Source organism: Apodemus sylvaticus, chromosome 14 (genome assembly GCF_947179515.1).
Source record: "Apodemus sylvaticus chromosome 14, mApoSyl1.1, whole genome shotgun sequence".
Taxonomy (NCBI): Eukaryota; Metazoa; Chordata; class Mammalia; order Rodentia; family Muridae; genus Apodemus; species Apodemus sylvaticus.
In genome coordinates, this window is record NC_067485.1 from 5,139,853 (window position 1) to 5,166,640 (window position 26,788).

Here is a 26,788-nt window from a genome sequence, read left to right on the forward strand (position 1 = left end):
GGGAAGATGAAGGCACATGGGAGGCTTCAGAGGACCGGAGAGGCAGAATAAAAACCAGTGACTGTGGAAGGCCAGGTGAACATTCTGAATACAGTTTAGAAAACACATGGCTAGCTAGCACTTAACTGGGTCTGAGGGAATTTATTTTGAATGTTGAGCCACTTCACGTTTATGGAAATAGCTATTTCTTCATGTACATGCCTTACTCTTAGTATAATTTTGGGAGACAGAGAGAGAGAGAGAAGGAGGGAGGGAGAGAGAGAGAGAGAAGGAGGGAGGGAGAGAGAGAGAGAGAGAGAGAGAGAGAGAGAGAGAGAGAGAGAGAGAGAGAGAATATATATTGTAAAAGTCACTACAAGCTTATTACAGAGACCTTGAAAGGTAGTGCTGATCAAACTGGAATTGGAGATTTTCAATGGGCAGAAATCTGGCCTCCAGATACAGTTTAGAAGGATGTACCCAAGGGTCCACTGTAACTTCGATTCAATAGAGGTCTCTAGTTGGAAGATCCATACTTGAGTCTTTCTCAGAACGCATAACTTCTTAAACATGTGACTAGATTGGTCTACCCAGAGTTTTGTGACATCAACAGCCCTGAGGCACCAGAGTTCACAGACCATAGTTTCTTTTCATAAAATAAATTGGTGAAATTTATCACCATCTACACTTTTAATTTGCTAACTTCTTCATTGTTTTCTCCACTAAATGCAAGCTAGGATGAGAAAGCAGCACCTTATTCAGAGGCTTATCACCAGCACTTTAGAGCAATGTCTGGAGCCTAGCAAGTAGAAAAGGTGCATACAGAAATGAAGCAACCTTGGTGACATCACTGGGGGAAATCCTCTTCCACATGTGCACTGCACTGCCCCAAGAAATTGCCTAATCTTGAGCTTTGTAATGACTTCAGCAAGTGCATTAGATAATGCCTAAAAAACTTCCATTGGCTTTCCAGAACACATCGGCAAGTCCTCTCAGTTCATTCAGGAGGACAGACTCCGAGTTTACATAACCAGTGCGGCTGATGTCCTACTGAACCCTTCTTTTGCACATATGCATTAAGTGGGGTAGGGCAGGTGTCCTGGGTGTCCTGGGTCATCATAGGACCATTCAGGGTGTAGTTTGCACACATTCTGCTGCTGAAAGGGAGATTCTTTCTCCTACCACATCCAGCACATGGTTTGCCAGAGGAAGGGCATGAGATCAAGAGCCCAGATGAGCTGGCTTGGTGTTTGCAGGCCACATCTCTAGTAAACCAATGACTCCCTTCTGACTCCCATGAAAGCCAACAGAGTTTATTCATTACCAAGTGTGAACAGCCATCACACAGGCTCCAGATTGCTTTCTCCTGCCTTGCCAAAAAGCACTTTTCAAAAAAAAAAAATTAAAAAAAAATCTAAAATAAAACTGTCAACGTTTGATAGGAGGGAAACATTTTATCCTCCTTCATAGATGCAGAGAAATACGAGATTTATTTTGCCTATTATAAATCTAGGAATTAAAAGCAAACAGGATACCATTATATAGAGCTACATTTAGGAAACCACACACAGTGTACTTAATATGTGGAGATCAGATAAAGAATCAGGCAACTGCTATGAGCTGGCTGGGGGTATGTGTTCATGCCCACAACTAAGTGATCTGAGCTTCTCCGAAGCCCTTCGTGACATGAGTGAGACCATATGTCTAACTTGTTTGGTTGCCCATGAGCAGACAAAGCAGAAGCTGACAGCTTGTGATCCAATTCTAGTTTGTCTACTTGTGCTCTGTGGCCCTGGAGAAGTTGTATAAGCTCTTAGAGCTTTAATTTCTTCATTTGAGTGGAAGTCTAAATTACCTCATAGGGTTGTTAAGAATATAAGTCGAGCATTATTTGAGCAAGCGTTTTTGTAGGTATTTGGTTGAATTTAGCTGCTAGATCTGGTAGCTCAGAATGGGATCATTCCCCAGGACTGTATCATAAACCCTGCCCTTAGCCTTGTAGCTTAAGTCCTGGGACATCCTGACTATCAGTTTCAAACTTGATTCTTGGCTTGTGAAGATTACTTCCTGTGAGATGTGTTTTTTTCTTCTCCTACAAATGCAAATACAGTCAAAACTCTTGTAATATTTTTAATTTGTTAAAGATCTTATTTCTATGTATGTGTCTCTGAGTATGCGTGCACAGGTGAGTGAAGATACACCGGGAACAGAAGAAGGGATCACTCTCATCCTGGGAGCTGGGAGCTGAGTCTTGGGAAGAACAGCAAGTCTTCTTTATAGCTGGTGTCCTTTCCTGTAGTCTTTTAGACTGCATAAATTGAGTCAAGATTCCATTGAAGTGAATAGTGATAGTCAACAAAATGATGAATGCCTTAGCCTATGAGAGCAAATCGCAATTATAATACATTATATAGTTATATACAGTATCTCAGTCATTAGCTAAGGCGAAGGCTGAGACCTTGAGAATCTAACCTAAAAGTACATTATCAAAGTAAAGGTTTAAAATTGTACTTGGTAAGTTAGATTCTAATTTAGTAAGAGAGTGGTAACTTGGCCTGAGACAACACAGGAGATTAAAAACAAATTCTTTAGGGACCTCTGTTTGATGCAATTATATTGGAACTTGAAGAAACAGAACTTTAACAGTTAGCTTTTACTTGAACACTAGACTTTACTGTGTCTTATGTCTTAAACTATGAGTTAGTGCATCAGAACTGCAAGCAATTTAAAGTAAAAAAATAGCTGGGGAAAAAAAGACTAATCCACACGACCATGTCTAATTAAGAGTCAAAGTTACCATGATCACATGTACTCCTATAAGAGTCTGCAGTGAGGGAAGGTTAATTTCTGCAGACATATGTTTGCTGTGCAAGATTCTTTTATGCCTCAGAACTAACCTTTGCTTTCATGAAGTATTTCACTGAATCCCTTTCATATTTCTGGGTCTGCTACTCTATGTCCAAAGTGTGTGGGGATTGAGAGAATGTGCAATCAATAGGTTACCTGCCTTTAAATGCTTATTATTTCATCATTCACACAAAATGACCAGAACTCTTTAAGTGTGTGGTGATGTGAGAAATTATTGACTTGGGTTGCAAGTACTGAAGGGCTCAGGGGACAAAGGAAGAGTTGGAGGGTGGAGGGGGAGGGAGGGGAGAAGGAAGGCTCAGGAAGGATTGACAGGCACATGACACCCCTGAGAGGCAAGTGGATTCACAGGCTGGGGTTTGCAAATGCTATCTGCCTCAACACAAACCTGCTAAAATGTACATAAAGAAAAGTTTGAATTTTCAAACTTTCCATATCCATAAAACAAATACAGCAATGACTAATTCTATATTTGTTATAAAGAATGGCATTTAAAGAAAATTATAAGGATTTTCCACAAGTAGGTACTTAGTAAATGTTACCTATAATTATAACTATTAATGCAGCTGTGCATTCTTTTTGAGTTACTTCAACTCTCATTTAGAAGAAAGTTTTAGCAAATTAGTACAGGAATGAAGCGTTAGAAGCCATGAATGGAGTTACAGAGTCAAGAGAAAATGCAGAAGTGATTGTAGGCTTTAAGGGAGGCCTGTACAACAAGAGCAGTAGTTTATGCTGGAGCTGGGGGGGGAAGGAACACTATAAATAGGGTCATTCATTCTTTCAACACAAATTTGGCCAATGACCATCGGAACCAGACATTGTTTAAGTAGAGGAGCAAAAGGCATTATAGTTTCTCCTGACATGGTAGAACACAGGGCAAGATTGACACTTAACTGCAAGTTAAACTAAGGGAGGGACAGATAATAAAACTAAACTTCGAGAAGCTAAACTATTGCAACACATATCTGGTTGGAAGATCTGTGAAAGGGGTATGATAGGGACAGGGACAGGGAGGCTGAAAGAGCGGTCCTCACAGAGTGAAGTGTGAGCGGGTGGGCCTGAAGGAGAAACCCCATTCAGGGAAATTCTTTAGTAAGAAGATAGTTCACAGCCAAGCATGAGGTCTGTCTCTGTACTAATGGAAGAACAATCCAGCTGGGACAAGGGAAATAAAAAAAGACAAATTTAGAAGAGTCATTGATGTTTTCAGTGCTAGGACACAATTGAGATAAAGATGAGCTGTTTGTTGAAAGGTCAATTAGTGAGATACTCTTAGACAACATTAGCTAGAGACAGATTTGGGGGAAGCAGATGGGAATTCAGGTTTTGGTAGCAAAGCTCTGCACCAGTGGGACCAAATGAAAAGGAGAAAACTTAGACTCACAGACCTTTCTCACCTGGGTGGGAGGGTTCAGAAAGGGTTTGAGGATGGGGAGAAGGGGGCTAACTAGGGGGTGGACAAGAACCAGCAGGGGTGGGCAGAGCAGCTACATCAGCACCATAGAGAATGGAACTGTGCTAAATACTATTGCATTTAACTACAAGGTAATTCATAGACGTGAACTATAAAGCAAGGCAACTCATTCCTTCAAAATAGTAGTCAGGAAATGCACCACAGGGACTCTGAAGTCCCAAGTTCCTCATTGGCACTGATGGACAAGTTACAATGGGACAGGATGAAGTTACTTTGATATGAAAAGCACGTATTTAATGTTTTCAAAATCTGGCAGTTATTAATCTCTGGATTTCAAATGAACAATTTAAAGTCTTGAGCATTCTCCCAAACCATAGATTCTATTTTCTGATACTTTAAGCTGGTCTTTAAAACAATGGGTAATTTATAAAATGTTTTTATATTGGCTTATAGTTCTAATGGAAGATCCTGACCATGGGACGTTACTAAGGAGGGGTCATTCTGTAAAATAATACAGTGAGAAATAACATGTGGAATGCAAGTGGGCACATGTGGGAGTGATGGGTTTAAGAGTGAGGGAAGTCTATGCTCATGGGAACTGTATTAATCCCTTCATGATGCTGGTGCCCCCATGACCCAATTAATTCTTAAAGTTGCCACCACCTCCAACATGTCTACACTGTGGGATTGAGTTTGGGTAGGGACCAATCACAACATCATTATACCACAGGGCTACATGAAAAATCTCAACAAGTTTGCTGTAAAAATAAAATAATTACCTGGCATGGTAGCTCTAACCTATAATTCTGGCATTAATGAGGTTAACACAAGATGCTCACCATTGATTAGGTGCCAGCCTGGATTAAATAGTGAGTTTCAGGCCAGTTTGGACTGTTATCCCCTTAAATGTTAGGACAAACTCTAGAAAGCAAACTTTTTTTTTTTAAATACCAACTCTGTAGCACTCTTTTCCTGGAAGAGTATTTCTCACAACTATAATGTATCCTTCACCCTAATCACCCATATTCCCCGAATGAAGGAGGCTACCAGATACCCTGTTATGGAACTAAGAAGTTTTGGAAAATAATTCAGGATACACAAGTAGTGCTGGACAATCATATAAAAATGATCCAATGGGTTTAATCTTCTCTTTTAAACTGTCAATTAAATGCTGACATCTGGTGTGACCTCAACAAGTGGAATGTAGGGTTCACTCAAGTTTTGCTGATGATGTCCATATCCCATGGGATGTTACAACTGGTACATGGATGGGGCATCTATCAATGGGAAGGCACTGCCACAGAGACAGCCACCTTAACAGAATTCTCGTACAAAGTTTCTAGGCATTCAATCCCTAAGCAGGAATCTGGTATTAAAAACAAAACAAAATAACACCCAGCTAAATTGCACAGTTACACTTTAATATGTCAAATGAAAAAAAATATTTCAATTTAGCTAGTAAAGACCATTTCTCTGACCCTATTATTTTACAGGGTTCTGGTCCAAGTTCCAGCCTGCTGCACAATCAGAATTCACCTTACTAAAAGGACTTATGTTAACCATAATGCTGAAGAATTCTCCTCATTAACTGTGTCTCTCAGTGTTGCCAGGAGGCTGTAAATTGGAGAGGATTCTGAAGTCACACTGACCAGTGAAAACCATCCACCTTTCCTCTGTGTACATTTTGTAACGAACAGCAGTGGCAGTGAAGTTATCAGTCTTGATAATACCTATGCCAATGCCTACCAAGGGTCTTTTAGATTGTGTTCTTGCCCCTCCTCCAATAAGGGCAAAACACTTCTAGGAGAAATTATAGTAGTATTAACAGCCTCACTTTGTGCATGTCACAGGTTCTAGCTCATTCATATAGCATGCCCCATGGATGCATGCTGTCATCACAGGGCTGTCTTATGTTCTGGATCCTTGCCATCTGTTACATCTGATCATGCCCTCTTATGTTAACTCCCCTCTGAAGATGCCTGCATCTTTTACAACACCACTTTTGTCAGCTCAGAAGCAGTTAGAATAGTCTATGTCTCTGAGTCCCCAATGGCAGTTAGGGTGACCTCGGAGAGTAAGGAATGGGTGACTAGGCGCTAGACAGATTACCCAAATGTAGATGTAGGGAAAGGAGGGGCCATGACTAGTCAATAAAGATGGAGACCTCCAAAGATGGCTGGCTTCTTCCTCACCTGAGACAAAAACCTGGCAGCTTCAGACCCTATGAGCCCAATGGTTGGTTACGTTCAAGTGTAGATAGGGATGTGTTGACCCTGAAGTAGTGGGCTTCTCAGCCTCCCCATCTTGGCTCAAACTGACCAACACTAACTGGGAGGGGAGAAGACCCCATCAAACCCCCTGAAATCCCCCAGCCCTGAAGGAGAGACAGGGCTTCTGTATCCGTAGGCCCCTTCTGTTTACAATTCTCTTTGTGAATCTTGCTGTATTTCCTCACTCCTAATGAGAACCTTTCTTTCCCAGATAAAAAATACCACCAATAACAAAATTTAAAAACCCAAATCCAGAAAAGGAAAACTAAATGGATTAAAATAGAAATGTTTAAATATTTAATATGCAAGTTATAATTGTTAAAACAAAAAGTTTTAACATAGAAATTAATTTACCAGATATTCTTCATTTTGCTTTTTAATAGAAATTTTTCATTTTCTATTGGTCTTGCCCACATCATTAAGAGTGACTCTGAAGGCACCCTTGTGTTGAACGCTATTGTACAATTGCTGATGCAAATCCATCTTTTTTTAGTGATAAAAATATTTAGTCTGCCCTAAATTTGAATTTGACATTGAGTTGCTTTTTCTAAATTAAAAATTTCCTCAACAACTTGTACTTGCAAAGGACTGTGGTCCCTTCTGAATGCAGTAAGGCCTACAACAAGGTCACAAAGTTACACAAAATTCACACGTTTAAATTGGTAATTTAAAGACTTCCTTTTACTCTGTACAACTTATTTCTTTGAGTACAATGCATAATACTGTATTATGCAAACAACCTATTTATTTGCAAGGATGACTCATTAGTAGCTGTGGAAGTTGCCAGAGACACAACTTAAAATTGGTTACAAATTCAGATAAAACCTATCAGACAACTAACATTTCTGCAAATGTCACCTTTAGCTTTCATGTCCCTCTGTCACAGTCTTTCTTGGGATTTATTCTATGTCTCTATAGTGACAGTTTTCACAGGGGTATTATAATGCTTTCCACTGCTTCCTGATTTCTCATAATTTAGGGGAAATAACTACATTTCATGGGAAAGGTAGGAGGCAATTCCTACATGGCAATTCGAAACACATCATTTCCCCTGTAGCATTAGAAACTTAAGCATCAGTAACCAGCAGGAAATCTGATCCATCAGGGGTAGTTTGACTTGGAAGTCAGTGGCAGTAAGAACTCAGGTGTAGGGCTGGGAATGGATGGAGCTGTGTGGTAGAGTCCACGTGGGCCTGTATGCTACCCTGGGTTCAATCCCAGAACTCTAAAGAAAGCTAGCTCTGTGTTGTTGCCATTCCAAGTCCACTGTCCCTGCTACATGTGTGCTCCTGGTGAGAAGGAAGATGTGATTGTTTAAGGTACCACACTCTCTCTTACTAATATCCAGATGGTAGAAATGACTATATTCATCTCCCACTTGGGGTTTTATTGAGTAAAATGATCCTCACGAAAATAATCCTCACAGGAAGTCTTCAGTGGGCTCTTCTACCTTCTAGATCCAAGTAGAAGCTCAACATTGGGGCAGTGAGCAGAGGGAAAGAGGGCTGTATAACCAGGTTAGCACAATGACTTTAATCTGGAGCCCGAGAGAGGGATGGGGCAGTGGTGTAGGCCAGATATCTTCCAACCATTCAGTTTTATGACCCTAATGGTTTTCAAGTTCTTCATTTTTGGAAGGCTGAAAAAAAATGACCTTATTGGTATGAGCAACCGCGATTAGTATTTATTAAAATGTAAATGCTGATGTTTTTAAAAAATGCTATCAATTTGTTTAAAATGAAACTAAAACCATTTGCTGTTATCATTCTATAGTAGGAAGAATCAATAGCCTCTAATCATGATAGTCTGTGTCTTTAAATTAAGGAGCTTGAGATAGATGATTTTCCTGGATTATCTCAGTATACCCAAAGTAATCATAAGGTGGTTACAACCAGCTGGCAGCAAGCAGAGTAAGGAAAAAGGGTGTGCTTAGTGTGGCCGCAGTGGGAAGGGGAACCTCAGCCACCTTTGAGGAGTAGCTTCTCAAATAAAAGGAAAGAAAACAGATCCTGGCCCCAGAAGGGAACATAAATAAGTACCTTGCTATTTAGATTTAGAAACATTTTTAATACATCTTCCATCAGGCATCCAGAAATATAATAAATTTGTAGTCCAATTTACCGATGATAAATCTGCACGAGGTGGAGATGGTTTTGGCACACAGTGTAAGTTAGAAAGATGAGGATGATTAAGTCTCTCCCCCCCCCCCCCGCCCCCAAATCTTGCAGCCCTACTGTGTTTTGCTTCCATTTAAGAGGTATCCTTCAACCGCTGGCTGGTGTGTGCCGCCCACAATCCATGTCTTAAAGCAGGGCAACTTGGGTCGTCCTGAGTGTCACCCCACACGTGTGACTGGTGTCCATCGCGGGCGCCTGCTAGGGAGGCAGTCTCCTTCCTCTACCTCGCCAGCTGCAGCTCCAGGCCCAGACCTAGGAAAGGGGAAGGAAGCCCTGGCCCCAAGCCGCCATCTGGGCCTGCACCAAAGCCGCTGCTCCCAGAAACTTTTCACTCCTAGCTGTGCGCAACTTTCTGCCAGTCCCCGGGCGCGACGCGGTCCCCAGGCTTCCGCTGCCTTCACTCCGGCGCCCGCCCAAGGCAGACAGAGTCGGGCGGAGCGGACCAAGAGCAGGAGAAGCCCGGAGCTGAGGCGCTGCACCCGAATAAAGTTCATAAAGTTCGCGCCCGGTGCTCAGCGGCTCGCAGCCTTCCCTCTCCCCTCCTGGCTCCTCGCATTTCCCCCCCCTTGTTGACAGCTGGGCGCTGGCGGCCACCTCCACTTCCACGCCCTTACCCCCCGGGGGGCACCAAAGTTGTTTTTCCATCCATGGAAGAGGGGTGTGTGTCTAGGGAGGTGGGGGTGGGGGAGGGCTAGACATTCTCCCCAAAGCCCCTAGAAAAGCTTGAGGACAACAACAAAACAGGTGGCGAGCACCCTAGTCCGGACAGTTGCTCCAGGAGCTGAAACTTGTGCCGGCGCGGCCTCCGGTCCCCCCCACCCCCACCCCGCGCCGCCACGCGCACCCCGCCTCGCCAGCAGCCCCCCTCCCGGACAGTCTGTTCCCTTTTTTTCTTTTCTCCCTCGGCCCGGGGAGGAGCGGCACAACTCCAAGTGTCCGCTCCAGGGAGCGAGCACGACCCTGGGCGCAGGTGTAAATCAGTCACCTGAGCGCTGAGGGTCCGCGGTGAGGGCGCGCCTGGGCAGGTGAGGAGTGGAGCGGGCGGCGAGCGCGGCCTGGAGCGGCCGGGCAGGGAGGGAGCAGGCCAAGAGGAGAGCTGAGGCGGCCGAGGGGCGGGTCCAGGCAGAGCCGCTAAGAGGAGACCAAGAGGCGGGGGCTGCACTTGACAACCAGCGTGCCAAGATGGTAAGAAGTTTCCACCTCCTCTCCACTTGCGTCTGCACTTGGTAGGGACAGAGCGGGACTGGAGGCCCCGGGGCCGCGGCGAGCCGCGTTCTCCTCTAGCGCCGCGGCTGGCAGCCCGCAGCGCTCCCCAAATCCACCCCCACCCCTCAACTTGGCGCCCTAGTTTTCGAGGCGGCTGCGGGCGGGCGGGAGCGAGGGCTTCCCCCACACCTTAGGTGAGCAGCGGGCAGTGGGGACTCTGGGGACTCGAGGAGGGCACGGGATGCGGGGACCCGGGATACATGGAGCTGCCGGATCCTGCGGCAACTTTCCCAAGTTGCCGGCCTGTTCAGAGCCCCGATCAGCGGCTGGGCACGGGGGAGGGGAGTGGGGGGGGAGGGGAGTGGGGGGGAGGGGCTGGGGGGCGGGCGCGGCCCGCGTGGGGACCGCAGTGATGCGGTGGGAGAGGAGAGGGAGCTATTCTTTTTTGTTGTTCCTGGGAATATTTCCTAGATTAAGGGAGTCCAAAGTAGGTGATGAAGCTAGTGGTTTCCCTTACTTTAAATTTAGAGTTAAGCCTCAGGGCTATTTTAAATATTTTGTAAATGTTTGAAAGGTGGCTTCAGCAAGGATGAAGAGTTTGATTTAGCAATGCTCGCACTCACTTGCTTGGCCTGACCTGCCAGGGTAATAGTAGCTTTTATGGCTATTGTAAGACAGACAAAACATCAATGGCATATTGCAACTGTGTTATTTATAGTCTTCTAAATAAGTACAATTCCCAAATATTCAATACTGAATTGCTGAAAAGATTAAACAATAAAAAAGTCATTAACAGGATTGTGTATAAATATTATGGTGCATGAAGATTTTTTTCTATGAATTACCATCAGTATCTTTGTTTTACATAAATTCCACAGACACCCTGTTCATAGATCAGGTTATTCTCTCCTCTGAGGTTTTCCTTTTTAAATTTTAAAATTGCGAGTGGGTTACAAGTTGGATTTCTTTGAAATGCTTACATGCTGGTTTTTGAGATTAAAATTCATCTTATACAAGGTGAGTAAATGTAAATTGAGAAAGCATGCATAGTTGATACAGGTTACAGTTTCACTATAGAGCCCTTGTACATAAAGCTTAGGTTGGGAGCAATTAATAGTCTTAACAACGTGATGAATGTATAAAGGAGCGGTGCTTTCTGAATTCCTCTGCAGATGGTCTCATTTACCATCTGCATCCTGACAAGAAACAGAGTTGAAAACCGCTGTTCTCCTGCAACATCTCTTGCTGGTCAGGAGTTACATAGTATAGCTGGTTAGTAAGCTCTCTAAAGAGCTAGAGGGAGCCTCATGATTTTATTAGATATACTTACGGTTTTTAAAATAAGAACTCTGGCAGTCAGAATGTTGCACAATAACTGGCTTAGAGTTTAGGCTTGGAGGTGACACATGACACACACACACATACACACACACACACACATACACACACAGTGGTGAAAGCAACAGAATTTCCATTGAAAACAGTTAAGGAATCAGCTAAGCTTTCTAGGAATACCTTGTAGGTGATTTGAATGCTGTAAAGTGCAACCAAACATTCTGAGTGTTAGAGACTGTGTAGCCAGTGTGCCAGCTGAAGGAGCCCTTCTCAGGTTGTCAGGCCCACCTTCCAGGTGCCATTAAAAGCAGCTTCCCATCCAGTCACTGAGGAGCACGCTACCCTACTCCAGGTCACGAGACAGCTACTTCTCCCTGTGGATGATGTTTCCAAGTAGTTCTGCATACAACTCCAGATTATGGAGAAAACTTTCCTTCAAAAGAAGGAAGCTTTGTGTTGTCACCATAGACGGCAAATCATTTTAAAACTTGGTATATTTTTAATCAGTAAATAAGCTACATTTAGACATCAGAGTTGAATGTTTTCTTACTTCCTGTTTGGCATTTGTTAATCAGTCCAACCAGTAACATTTGTGATATGTTTATATTAAATAATCAGTGATAGTGATTGATTTTCATTATTTACATATTACTTTTTAGGGATGTTACTTTGACATTTATTTACGATTTAAGTAAATCTTATATCCAGGGATATAAACTGCCCAGATTTGTCTTCTTAGCACAGTAGCTCCCATTATGGTGCTAGCCAATAAAAGTCTTTATTTGTTGCTTATTAGAACCCTCAGTCCACTCAAAAGTTCAGCTATAATTTAATTTGGGTGTTCAAAGAGCCTCCCTTGTTTTAAAACATGTTCTCAGTATTCCTTTACCATTTGTTGTGAGCCTATATTCTAACTCATGAATATGCATAAGAGCAGTAATACAGACATGTCATTTTAAAAGTTGTTGCCAAAACAGAAGTGTACCATTTTCTTTAAAAATTATGTATATGACAATGTAAATTTTGTCCTTTTTACTGCAGTTTCTTAGACATTCTGGAGCATTTTCACTTTTCCAGCAGTAATTTAAATTGTTTTGCTCTACTGATTTAGGATTTGTTCCTCCAGGAATACAACCCTGAAGGTGTGGGGAGACAGGCCAAAGATAAGCTTTGCAACCAAGAGTTCTGGTTAAAGTGCTTTCACAGTTGTAGCCCCTTGAAATTATAAGGTCTTTGTTTTGAAATTTACAAATTGCCAGCCTGGTAAGTTCTTTATAGCAACTGCTGGCAGTTTTACAGAGTCCAAGATACTTGCGGGTCTCAGTTGAAGTGTAACCGATTACACAAGCTAAGGACCAGAACTCCAGTATCAGGGATCCCTCCACATGGAAGGCAGGATGTGGAACTGCTAAATGAGTCACTGCATGTGTGTGTAACCAGTGAGAATCACATCAAGTCTGTCTTCTACATACAGGATTTAAGACTTATCAAAATGTACAGTATTGTCATGGACCTGGGATTCATGAGTTCACTGTCCCTGCTCTTTGTGTGTTTAGTACAGAGATGTAACAGCCCACACAAAAACATTTTTCTCTTATTATGACCTTAACATTTGCCAAAAGTGCCCCATACTGAAATTCCTTTTTAGTATCTTTTTTCCCCTTAGTCCAAAGCCAGACGTGTACCCAGACACAAAGCCTCTGTGTATGGCAAGCTGTTTTAAATATTGTGACTTGGCAATGTGCTGTCCTTTCTCTGCTTGAGCCAAGGATCTCTGCTCAGTGTCTGTGGGTTACCAAGCTCCTTCTTTATTGTATGTCTTGTCAGCTATCCCTCTTCATTTAACCTTTCATTAGCATCTGTGCAGCTTTCCTGTCTGCAAAGGCAAGGAGAACCAGAAAGGCCCCACTGTCACAGTTATTAGATTTCTCCGTTACATCCCAGCAACCACAAAGAAGCAAGAGTGGAGACTATTGTCGTGCATGCTGCTGCCCTGGGGTGCAGCTCTTCTGTGCTTGTCAAGGACATGTGCCACATGTTGATATGCATCCCAGGAATAAATGCACAACATGGGGGATAGGCTGACAGAGGCAGCAATGAGCTTTGTAGGAGTTATTGCGAAGACCAACAGTTAGTGAAGGAATTTTGCTTAACCGGACAAGGAGATAGATGGAGTTGAGAGTTGCCAAGATCTGCCTTGTGGAGCTTGTCAGTCCCATTGTTTTCATCTAAACTTCATTTGAGGGGAAAATTGAATACCTTCGACAGGAATGAAAGTCTTCTTTTCTCCTTTAACCTGGGAGGGGGAAAATGTTATTTCTGATTACTATTATGGTGCATTACAACTATTTTTGTATGGACTAAAGATATGTGAATGATTATGTTACTTACGTCTCATAATTTTTACACACTGCATAATCGTGAAAAATAAGGGATATAACAGGGATTTGTATGTTTTATAAATCTGGTTTTAAAATGGAGCACGTGAATCTCCTTGTGCTCCTGCTTTGCTGTGGCTGCCATAGCACAGTGTGGCTATCACCTGGTTTTTATTACATGTGTTTTCATGCTTGCTCTAATATGGAGGAGAAGAGGAATGATTACAGGTCACTTTCACATAATAATAAAGACAAATACTTGGATATATAGAATGGAAAAGATTTCATTTTAAACATCATAATGAACTCTCAGAGCTGGACGAGAGCTCAGTTGGTAGAGCGCCTCCCACAGGAGCATGAAGACTTGACCTTGCTCCCCAACATGTATAATGGGCCAGCCAGCATGGCACCTTTCACTGCTGTTCTCAGGGCTGGGAAGGCAGTGACAGGCAGGTCCCTGGGGTTCACTAGCCACCCAGCTCAGCCTCATTGTTGAGGAGAAGGCAGGGAATCACCATGAATGCCATTGGTTCTGGCGTCTAATCTTGACCCACTCAGTGTTTGGGGATGTCTGCCTTGGAAAACAGAGTTTTAAGTGAGCATACAGTATAATGGCTTCAGTTACGGTGTTTCTGTGCATACCCTTCCTTCTCCTTGTGGCACTGCCTGCTCATTCCTATTAGCCAAACAACCAATTTGGTAATCTCTATGGCTGCCTCCCCACAACTGCTTGGTGATATAAATCCTAGTGGTTTAGTTTTAAGTGCTTTATTGGGAGATACCTCACATACCACCATGTAATCACCATTTAAAATGTACATTAATAATACATTATATGGATACACAGTTTCTTTTAGCATCATCAATTTATGGATTTTTTTTACTATTATGCATAATGCTGCTGAGAACTTTCTTTGGGAGATGGTCAGATGTTTTTATTTCTCTTGGATGTATACCTCTAAGAAGAATAGTTGGATCATGTGGCCTTCTTTTTGTCCATTTGAGTTGTCTTCAGAAAAACAAACCAAAACCAAAAACCAAAAAAACCTCTTGTGGTCTTAAAAAATACATATGTGGTAAAAGTTAGGACTGTGTGTCCCGTGTTGCATGTTGGCTCTCTCTTTTACCATGTGGGTTTCAGGGGTTGAACTCAGGATTTCAAGCCTGGTGGCAAACACCTTTACCTGCTGAGGCATTCACTTCCCCTAGATTGTCTTTTTATAGTTGAGGTATAAAAGCTGTTTGATACGGTGTGATTACAATCCTCTATCTGATTCAAGATTTGCAAATACTTTCTCCCATTCAGTGAGCTGTCTTTTTATATTTTTGATGCCCTTTGAAACAATTTAAAATTTTTTGAAAGAAGTTTAAGAATGTTTTTTTTTCCAGACAAGATGTTATTACATGCTAAATGTTAACTCAATACTAGTGACAGTGAAGAACAGTGGCCCTCAGAAACATTCCTAACACTGTCTATCATTTTAATTTTGATGAAGTCCAACTTACATAATTTTTTCCTTGTTCTCAGTTTTGGAATGTTGTCAAAAATAAAGCAAAACCAACCAACCAGACAAGCAAAAACCAAACCCCAAAACATGGTCTCACTTTACCCCTGTGTTTCTTTCCCTCCTTCTTTCCGTCCTTCTGGATAACACTATGACGTAGGGTTGCTAGATCATACCATGTGGTAGTCTGCCTTTTGTAGTTTGAGAAATTGCCTTTTTGGGGGTGGGGTTAATAACATTTGTACCATTTTATGCTCTTGCCAAGAGTGTCTATGTGTTGTATTTTGTGTGTCCATGTTGTCACCAATGCCTGCTGTTATTTTATGATAAACATGGTGATAACAACTGTGAGGTGACATATCTCTTCTGTGGTTTTGTTGTCTCTACTGGCCTTGAAATCTAGGGATGGAATGATGTTCCTTTTTAGCCTCCCACCTACCAGTACTGATATTAGATCTAGGACCTCAGCCATTGAGATAATCACTCTACCACAGAGCTGTGTATCCAGCTCCTTTTGAGTTTTATTTCACGACAAAGTCTTACAAAGTTTCATAGGCTGGCTTTAGACCCATGGATTTCCCATCCTTCTGCCTCAGTCTCTCTAGTAGCTGTTATGGACTTGAGCCAGCTGTAGCTTCCATTTATCCTCTGGCCTCAGATCTCTTGGGTTGGGTGTGATATGTAGACATAGTACCCTTTTTGATATTTTGTCCGTTTTAAGATTGGATTACATAGGTTTCGCTAGTTTTTGAATTTTAGGAGTTCTTTATATATTTTGGATATTACTGTCATATCAGAAATTTAAATGTTTTCCTCTCATTCTGTGAGTTATCTTTCCTTCTGCTCGTTGCTTCTTTTGCCTTGGCCATGGAGGAGCTTTTATGTTTTCTGTAGCTGCATGTGTCTGGCCTTGCTTTCTTTGCCTTCAGTGGTTTACATTTAAAGCTTAGACTCATCTGATCCCTAAAAGAGTATAGGCTACATTAAGAAAGAACATTCTATTGTTTAAGGGAGGGGAAAAAATCAGCTAACAACTCTTGGTGGAACTCCAGGGACAAGAAATATGTCATTCAGTAGCCAGAAGATGATAGGTGCTGGTTTCCTGTGAAACAGCTTGGGTTTACTTTGATGTTCCTTAATTATCATTGAGTTTAAAAGCAATCTAGGTGTTCTGTATGATAACAGACACACTTCATGCCCTGGAGGGTGGAATTAAGTACCTAGAAATAATTGTTTTTGGTTTTATAAATACCTCAAAAGGAAAGGAAGAAAAAACATTATTGAGAAAATTTGTCTTCTAGACATTCCATCATGAACAAAACATCACCAACAGAGATAAAACTGAAAATTGTTTTATGAAATCCAAACTGAAAATAACGGGCTTAGTTAAGTTTTAAGTAAATATTGTGTTCAAATCTGGCATGATGTGTTTGCAAACAGCTTGCTCTCCAGTCTACCAGGTGTATTTTTCAAAGCCTCCCTTCACCTAGTTAGAGAAGCCTTCAAACAGGAAAAAAGTTAACTTAATTTAGAGGCAGCGATGTTAGATCACACTTGAATTTAAAGGAATATGTTAAAGAAAAAGGTCTAATTTTCTTCTCATTCATGCTAATAAAACCTATATTCATTTCTATTTAAATAATGGCTTTTCTAGTATTCTGATGAACCATTTTTATATAATTGCTTTGTCTGCTTTTGGCTTTATGCCAGTTATTTTAGACAAAGTTTCATTATTATTTGGCATCAGCTATTAATTAGGTGGCCAAGTGGTCACATTTATATTTGGAGAGAATGTGGGGTTTTCCCCTCACAAGTGTTTACACATGAAAACAGTAATTAGCTGATTTAAAGTGATACCTCATGACATAATCTGAGGATTGTAACTTTGTTCCCTGTGGATATTCTGTAAAGAATTTAAAATCATTTATAAAATTGGTATGATAAAAAATTTTATATCTATCAGATACATGACCTTTGCTTATATACATACATATATATATATATTTTTTTTTCTTTTTCTCTTTTCCTGAGGATTGGACTGAGGCCTCTCAAGTGAGAGATAAGTACTCTATACTGACCCACATTAAATTTTATAACTTGTTTATATTGTACAAGCAATGTTACATTTCTGTTCTTAGTATGTCTTGTCATGTCTATATTGGAGATTAAGAAAGTCACCTGTAATTATGGATTGATACCGTATTCGAGGACATAAAGAGTGTCACTAACTAGAATGTAAATCATGCAAAGAAAGCCCTCAGTTCCCTGCCCCAAGGCTTCTGATCTCTTTTATTCTGTAATTATCAGATTAGTGAAGTGCACTCTATCAACACCTGCCATGTTTGCATCCAGAAATAGTAGGAAAGTTAAAGATTTCCTCTCTTTCAAAATGGTTGGAATAAAACATTAGATTTCTTTGGAAACAGTCTCACTCCAGAGCCTATTAGCTCTAAATAAAATTAACAGTGGACTTTGTTTTTAATCTCATAAGTTCTGCCAAGTCTCAAGCCAAATTTAAATGTCATCAGTTTACTTACAATAGTGTCTAGTGCATGAGTTAAATTCATTACTCAGTGCACTTCTTAAACAGCCTTCCTGCTTTTAAGAGATGAGGTATGCATCCTTATTTCTTAGGTGGTTGCTACCTGAATCTAAAGAAAGGGACAGCAAATCCATACCCCTAGTCTACCCTCGTTGTAGCCAGTGATTGCCACTTGTTTTCTGGTGTCCCCTTAGTGACTTCAATGGACTGTTGGGGGTGATGAGTCTCCTGATGCTTTAATCCCAGAGCTCTGGAGGCAGAGGCAGTGGCTCTCTGTGAGTCTGAGTCCAGCCTGGTCAGGAGAGGAAGTTCCAGGACAGCCAAGACTAAACTTCTTTGTCTGGAGAAACAAAGGAAAAGAAAATTATAGGAAAGACTTGGAGCTGTTTATTGGTCATTGATCACAGTAGCACTTGTGATCCCAAAGAGCAACCACACAATGACACAATGACAGGGAGTTTGTGTGAGTGTGTACAAATGTGTGGCAGGAGTGTCCATGAGAAGTTGGGAGATGTTCCTGTGATCCCAGCTCCCTGAAGATAGAGGTGGGAAGAGTGCCTGGGAGTTAGGTAAGAGAAAGAGAAATAGAGATCGGATGGACAAATACAGGTATATTTATTTATGACATAGATCAATAATGAGTGAGTCACCAAATATTTTAGTACTATTATGAAATTATATTTCTGAAGTACTGATATGACAGTATCATAAATCTTTGTTTTTCATGCTTTGTACTAAACCCAGTATGGCATGGGACAAGCATTCCGTTATTCAGATTTTAAGAGCCATCAGATGAATGTCTGTGTGCTATATGTATAATAACTCACTGGGGGTTTTACACGAGAACTTAGGCTGGTGGTTTTCAACCTGAGGGTCACGACCCCTTTGGGGAGTCAAACAGCACTTTCACAGGGGTTGCATATCAGAAATCTGCATATCTGGTATGTATATTACAGCTCATAACAAGGAAAAATGGACTGGAGCATGAAAAATGGATCTGATGGAAGGAGGATGGAGGGTACTGGGAGAGACAACTGGAATTGGGTAGCATTTCAAAGGTGAGGTAGAAACCTAGTGCAGTAGAAACTCTAAGGAACCTGCAAGGATGACCCTAAGGGTACAGACTCCTAGGGGTACAGAGCTTGAGTGAGCTGTCTTCTGTAACCAGGCAAAACTTCCAGTGGTGGGAGTGGGACATCAACCCAGCCACCAAGTTTCAGTATATGATTTATCCTACCTGTAAGGTAGCACTGAACTTGTGGGTGTGGCCAGCCAATCAGTCTCCATCTTGAGACTCATGCTATAAGAGGAAGCCCACTCCTGACACTACCTGGAGGACCAAGAGCAGAGACTGGATAGTCCAGAGTCCCAGGATAGAACCAAACATGAACAGTCAATGAAATGATTCTGCTATACTCATAGACCAGAACCTAAAGCCTAGCATAATCATCATCAGAAAGTCTTCATCCAGCAACTGATAGGCACAGATGCAGAAGCCCACAGCCAAATATTAGACTGGATTCAGGGAATTCTGAGGAAGATGGGGGTCATAGGAGCCAGAAGAGGGGTCAAGAACACAAGAAAAACCAGAGTCAACAACCAGGGTTCATCAGGTGCTCAGGGAGACTAAAGTGGCAATCAGGGAGCCTTCAGGGATCTGACCTAGGCTCTATGCATGTATGCTATGGTTTGTATAGGTTGATCTTGAGGGAAATTGTCTTTGACTCTTTTACCTGCTCTTGGGACCATTTTTCTTCTACTCGGTTGCCTTGTCCAGCCTAAAAATGAAGGGAGGTAACTAGTCTTTCTGCAACTTACTGTGCTGTGTTAATATCCCTGGGAGGCCTGTAGAGGAGAAATGGATCTAGGGGAGAAGGAAGGTTCAGGGAGAGACTTGGAGGAGAGGAGGGAAGGGAAACTGAGTTAGGGATATAATTGTATGAAAGAATAAAAAAAATAAAAATTTACAGTAGCAAAATTTTTTATAACATAGGAATGAAAATAATTTTATAGTTGGGGGTCACCACAATAAGAGGTGCTATATTAAAAGGTCACAGCATTAGAAGGTTGAAAACCACTGCCTTTAGACAGTCCTGTACTGATTGATTAAAACAGAAAAGCTCTTAAACTTTGTGAGTTTTTTATGTGTAAGTTCTACATCCTGCCCAGGTGTGTGAGTTCTAGTTGCTTTGTTTTGCAAAGTAGAACTCAACATTTAGACATTTTTAGTCTTGTTTTGTTTTGAGATGGAGTGGGGTGGGGGCTGGGAGGGCCAGGGTTGGGTGGGGTGAGGGGTAGTGGTGTCTCAGGTTGGCTACAAAGTTGCTATGTAGCCAAGGCTGGTTTGGATTTCCTGATCCTTATTGTCTGGCCAGTGCTGGTACTGCAGTGTGAACACCCACTCCAAGCTACATTTCCTTTTTTATTTTAGAAGGTAAAATTTATCAAACTTTTGAGGTGTTATGATATAAAAAATTTGGTGCTCAAGGTCTTATGTGTCAAGTAGAAGCAATAACCCTAAAATTAAGCAGTACAAAATGCAGTACAGGATAAATACCATTAAAGAATAACCACAGAGTGAAAACAAGTCTTTGGTCTTCTATGCTACATCTAGAAACATCATTTTTTTTCAATGTTCTTTTCAAAGCAGCCTTTCGTTTCATGGCTTATCGTTCTTTTTTTCCCCATTGACTGAGAGGTGGGAGTAACAGAAGCACACATGTGTGCATACACATGCGCGCGCACACACACACACACACACGCACACACACACACACATACCCTTGTATATGGTTATGTGGGAGTAAGATGCATCCATACCTGTGGATGGGAGGGGTAAGAGTAGCATGCACGTGTGTGTGTGTGTGTGTGTGTGTGTGTGTGTGTGACCACAGGCTTGGGAACACGTGCAACACAGTATATCCTATGAGGACAAACATCTCTGTGCCCTGTAGATGGAATTGACGGGTCTTTGCAGCCTCATTTAGGTCGGTATCAAATTATCCGGATGTTTCTCATTACTTTGTGCTTTGGAATATGATCAGAAGACATTATGGATGGACATGGGAGTCTTGAGTACTTCCTCTCAGATAGGGAGAGATCTAATTGTGTTGATTCCAGGGCAACTCTGGCCCCTCTCCTAGGCTGAGCACTTAGGTAAAGAACCCCAACAGCTTTTACCACTCTTACTTTTTTTCCTGCCTCCCCTTTCCATATAGCTTAGCATATCCCTTATCTTTATATGTTTTAATGTTCTCAAGCAGGGGTCCTGGGAGCACCTTACTGAAGGGGCTGTGCCTGGTCCAGTTTTTGACGGGTTTTATGAGAATAGCAGTGCTCACTTTCCTCTTTGGCATTTCTTGGGGCATATTCCATGCTGCTTCCCTGTGTGCAGCACTGTGTTAGTGTGGGGTAGGTGACCATGGAGACAGGCCAGAGGCAAAGACTGTGGTCTGTAGGATGAAGGAGCCACATCATTTAAAGTAAGGCCTTGGGTCTAGTTACAATGTACTGGAGCTTTTGGTATTGGTGTGTTCCTCTTTTCTTTTCTGCTTCTCTTTTCTCTTAAGTTTGGGCCAATATTAGATACTTAGTAAAGATTCATAATAGTATTGCATACTATGTGATATCAGACTTCCAATGCAATGTTTTATGATGAACAAGAGATGAAAAGTGAAAGCCATCTCTGTCATTTGACACCAGCACTGACTTTTTCGCGATACTTATTTTGAGCTTTCAGCAATTTGTCCCTTCATGAACACTTTATGGAGACAGACAGACTTGTTACGAGAAGAGAAGGTATAAAGATAAGAAGACCCTCAACATCCACTTGATAGCACCCGTGAGACAGAAGCCGGTGGAGCCACCGGCACTCACCGCTTTCCTATGCACAGTTTTAGTCTCAGTTTTCAGTAGTGTGCAAGTTTTAAGAGTACTTGCTCTAAAGTGAGACATTTTTATTTGTTGAAAAATTTAAAATTCTCACATTTAAAATTTTACATTTGGATATTTGTGTTCTAAATAGAAGATTAAGTAGAGGTGGGTGGAGGGGAGAATGAAGAAATTACAGAGGTGATGTGGAGCAATGATGGAAATATTAGTAGAAAGATGTGTTGATGAGCTGAGATCTAGCCTGCTCAGAGAGCCCCATACTTAGGTGCTATAGGCCTTGGAATCAGTTGATTGATTGATCCTTATCCAGACCCAACCCCAGCTACATGATCTTTTCCAGCACCTGTTTCTCAGGAACCACCCCTCCTCCCCATCTTCCTCTTCTGTCCTCTGAATTTTATTGGGCAAGTCTCATCAGGTAGACCTGCCCCCCCCATACTCACAGCTTTTGATGCCACCATCTTCCCCTAAGATACATCATGTGCAATGCACAAGTCTTATGTTTGTTGAGTGCAACATTTAAGAATTCTATCATGAAGCACCCACTCTTGAGTCTTTCTTCTTCAGCTTCATGAAGTCTGTGAATTATATCTTAGGTATTCTAAACTATTGGGCTAATATCCACTTATCAGTGAATGCATACCATGTGTGTTCTTTTGTGATTGGGTTACCTCACAATGATATTTTCTAGTTCCATCCATTTGCCTAAGAATTTCATGAATTCATTGTTTTTAGTAGCTGAGTAGTACGCCATTGTATAAATGTACCACATTCTCTGTATCCATTCCTCTGTTGAAGGACATCTGGGTTCTTTCTAGTTTCTGGCTATCATAAATAAGGCTGCTTTGAACATAGTGGAGTATGTGTCATTATGACATGTTGGAGCATCTTCTGGGTATATGCTGGAGTGGTCCTCAGATAATACTATGTCTAGTTTTCTAAGGAACTGACAAACTGATTTCCAGAGTGGTTGTACCAGCTTGAAATCCCACTGACAAAAGAGGAATGTTCCTCTTTCTCCACATCCTCACCAGCATCTGCTGTCACCTGAGTTTTTGATTGTAGCCCTTCTGACTGGTGTGAGGTGAAATCTCAGGGTTGTTTTGATTTGCATTTCCCTGATGATTAAGGATGTTGAACATTTTTTTAGGTGCTTCTTGGCTGTTTGATATTCCTCAGTTGAGAGCTCTGTTTAGCTTTGTACCCCATTTTTAAAAGGTTTATTTGATTGTTTGGAGTCTAATTTCTTGAGTTCTTTGCATATATTGGATATTAGCCCTCTATCAGATGTAGGATTGGTAAAGATCTTTTCCCAATCTATTGCTTTCCGCTTTGTCCTATTGACAGTGTCCTTTACCCTACGGAAGCTTTGTAATTGTATAAGGTTCCATTTCTCAATTCTTGATCTTAGAGCCTGTGCCCATGTGTTCAAGATTCATCCCCACTTTCTTCTCTACACGCTTCAGTGTGTCTGGTTTTATGTGTAGATCCTTGATCCACTTGGACTTGAGCTTTGTACAAGGAGATAAGTATGGATCAATTTGTATGCTTCTACGTGCTGTTCAACCTCCAGTTGAACCAGAGCCATTTGTTAAAAATGCTGTCTTCCCCCCCCCCCCACTGGATGGTTTTAGCTCTTTTGTCAAATATAAGTGACCATAGGTGTGTGGGTTCATTTTTGGGTCTTCAATTCTATTCCATTCATCTTCCTGCTTGTCTCTTTACCTATACCATGCAGTTGTTTTTTTTTTTTTTTTTTTTTATCACTATTGCTCTATAATATAGCTTGAGGTCATGGACCATGATTTCCCCAGAAGTTCTCTTATTGTTGAGAGTAGTTTTTGCCATCCTGAGTTTTTTGTTATTCCAAATGAATTTGAGAATTGTTCTTTCTAACTCTATGAAAAACTGAGTTGGAATTTTCATGGGGATTGCATTGAATCTGTAGATTGCTTTTGGCAAGATGGCCATTTTTACTATATTAATCCTACCAATCTATGAGCATGGGAAATCTTTCCATCTTCTGAGATCTTTTTTATTATTTTCCCCATAATTTTGACTAGCTTAGACTTTTAAATAAACTTAGTTTTATTGTTCCTATGATTGAAATTTCTAGAAACAATTTTATTAGGATATAATACACATACAGTTTAATGTTGTAACGCTCTGCAATTACAATTATAATTTTGAAGATACAGGAATAGATGATATATGTAATGTCTGGCAGTATGGTTATGCACTGACTTTAACCTCTTACGTGAGATAAGATTGTATAATATAGGCTTGAGTAGCTCAGTGGTAGAGAGCTTACCTAACGTGCAAAATCCTGGGTTTGATGCCCTCCCCACAACAACAAAAAAATATATTTCTAGTATTCAGGAGGTAGAGGAAGGAGGATCAGGAGTACAAGGACATCATGAGTTCAAGACCAGTCTGTGCACATGAGATCAAGACCAGACTGCACATGAAATCCTGTCTCAAAAAGCAAAAACCATAACCTTTGAAGAACTTTAATTAGGTATTTGGTGAGATCTACACACCTGAATGATCTATTAAGGTAATTAATATATTACTAAATATCTAGGGAAAATCAAAAAGCACAAATAAGCAGAAATATACACTATTCTTGATAAATTAGTTATCATGGAAGATCATGTAGTAATGGTGCCATAGCTATAAATGCCTGCCTTAGAGCTATTCATTTGAAATTGGTTTCAGACACCCATGTCTAATTCTTGTAATGCTATCAAGATTTCTGTGACCTAAGTTTTGGCTTTCTGAATCATTGGATAACATGATGCATCTGGTTGGTAATAAAATAATATAATTCCATTTTTGATCAGAAAAGTCAAAATTAAGTTTTTGAATTCAATTAATAAGTTGACTCCAAAAATAGTTATAAATGGTGAGTTAGACATTTGAGCAAGTGTAATGTTGGAAGTATCCTGCAGTGACAGCATTGATGTTGGTTTCTTTCCCCTACAATGTTTAGAACTTTAAATACATTTGAAAAAAAGAAAACAGAGCTGTGTAAGAATTGATGTGAAGTTTTATGCAGATAAAGATTAACATATATGCCTGTTGTAGCATCTTTCTGTTGACCAACTTGTTTTATAGACTTAAATAACCAACTCCATTTGCCAAACCACTGATAGTTCTCCTTTAAGATAGATTTTATGAATTCAGAGTAAAAATACTATTCTCCATTGCCTGTGAAAGCTTCTGAAGAGACTACAGGGACAGAGTCTCGCTGAGAATGTGAGGCTGGTTTCCAGCTCAGTCCTGCTTCGCTCTCCCAAGGGTTGCCATTGTGGGCATATGTGACCACACATAGCTACGAAAAGTTTAAAGTGGAATATGAGATGGCAGAGGTACCCTGTGACATTAAACAGTTTTATAGAGAGCTTTTAGGCTCAAAAGTAAAAGCTGATGTATAAACCTACATTATATATTTTCTTTTGGTTGAGCAAATCTGTGTGTTGTGCGTAAACAAATACTCGTGACATTAGAAAGGTAAAATCTGGGGAAGCAGAAAATTGTTCAAGTATTTCTGGGGCTGACATTCATACTGATACTCATGTCAAAATAAAAGGCAGTTATTAAACAGTTTCTATTGTGTGGACTGTATGTGGACTGTATGTGTGAGTTTGAGTACATGCGCATGCATGTAGGTACCCATGCCTGTTCTGTGTATATGGAGACCAGAAAGTAGCATCCAGTCTTCCTCGTTGCTTTTCTTTGGGAGATGGAGTCTTTTGCTGAACTTGGAACTCACAAAGGCTAACCAGCAAAAACCAGCCTATCTCTGCCTCCACCTCTCAGTATTTGGATTATAGATGTGTATTGCCATGTTTTATGTGGGTATGGAGGTCCTAAATTCAGGTGCTCATGTTTGCATACCAAGCACTTTACCCTGAGTCATTTCTCTAGTCCCTTGATTTTTAAAGTTAACTTATTATTATGCATACATATACATACATATCATGTATATTTGGTTCTTTTGTAGTTCCTGTAAATTATGTTTTGATAAACCCATTTGTTTTTATGACTTCTTGGGTATCAATTAAGAAAAGAATTATTGTTGGATGTGGTGGTTTGTTTTTGTAATCTGAGCATTCTGGAGCTAAGGCAGGAGGATTATCAGTATTTTGAAGTCATTCTGGACTCCAGAGTGGGTTCTGGGACAGATTGGACCAGAGTGAGACATTGCCTCAAAAAGAAAAGCATTTTTTATTAATTAGGGCAATTTTGGCTAAATTACACTGTTAAAATTTCTTCTGCTTCATCCTACTACCTTTCTTAATAGTAGAAAATACTAATTTTGTGTGGAATCTGTAGATCTTAGAATTATTTTATTGTTATACAATAGAAAAACAATGTTCAGAATTCATACTTGGGAGTCACATTCTTCCCAGAAAATGGGTAGATTTTTAGGGTTGGGGTGGGGTAGCAGTTGAATCATTTCTTTCGCTCCAGCTTCATCTGTAATATTGGAACTTTTGGATCTGTAAAAATTCTGAGGTGCTCGCTCATGTTGGAAGTAAACATTAGTACTTTTCTTTTCTTGTTAGCTGTAACCTACTACACATTTTCTTTTGGCCAAATCTCAGTCTTTTGTAAAACTTACATAACAGGCTTCTTACATAGTTCTGTGATGGAAGAGAGGGCTCTCTGCAGGCCTTATTTTAAGATGGTAGGCTCTGCTGGACCAAAACCTGAGGGTGTAATTAACAGTGTCTGTGGAGGGACCACGTGCACTGATTTCATGGGCCATTTGGCCTACGAGATGGGATTTAGGTCCTCATTCATTGTCGTGGGCAGTATTCCTGTGGGAGTATAAGGTCTAGCTGCTTTACATTGAATAAGTTCCGAATGTTTTATCTTGTTCCAGGGTGGGTGATTATACTCGAGAATGCACTTAATTACAAGCTTTATGTGTCTAGCATCCATTCAGCCTACGTCCTCTTCACTGCACCTAACATCATCTATGGAATTTCATTTTCAGGTTTTGGGAAGTCTAAAGCTGTCACATTTGAAATCTGCTTTGTGATGTGTGTGTGTGTGTGTGTGTGTGTGTGTATTGTGTGTTGTGTGTGTTTCTACCTTGCCATTTTGGAACTTTTTTGATTAGAATTTATGTATTAGTATTAATGTTATCAACAAAACAAACACATTTGCTAAAATTCTCAGGAAAGAGGCATCATTTATGAGTGGCGGGTG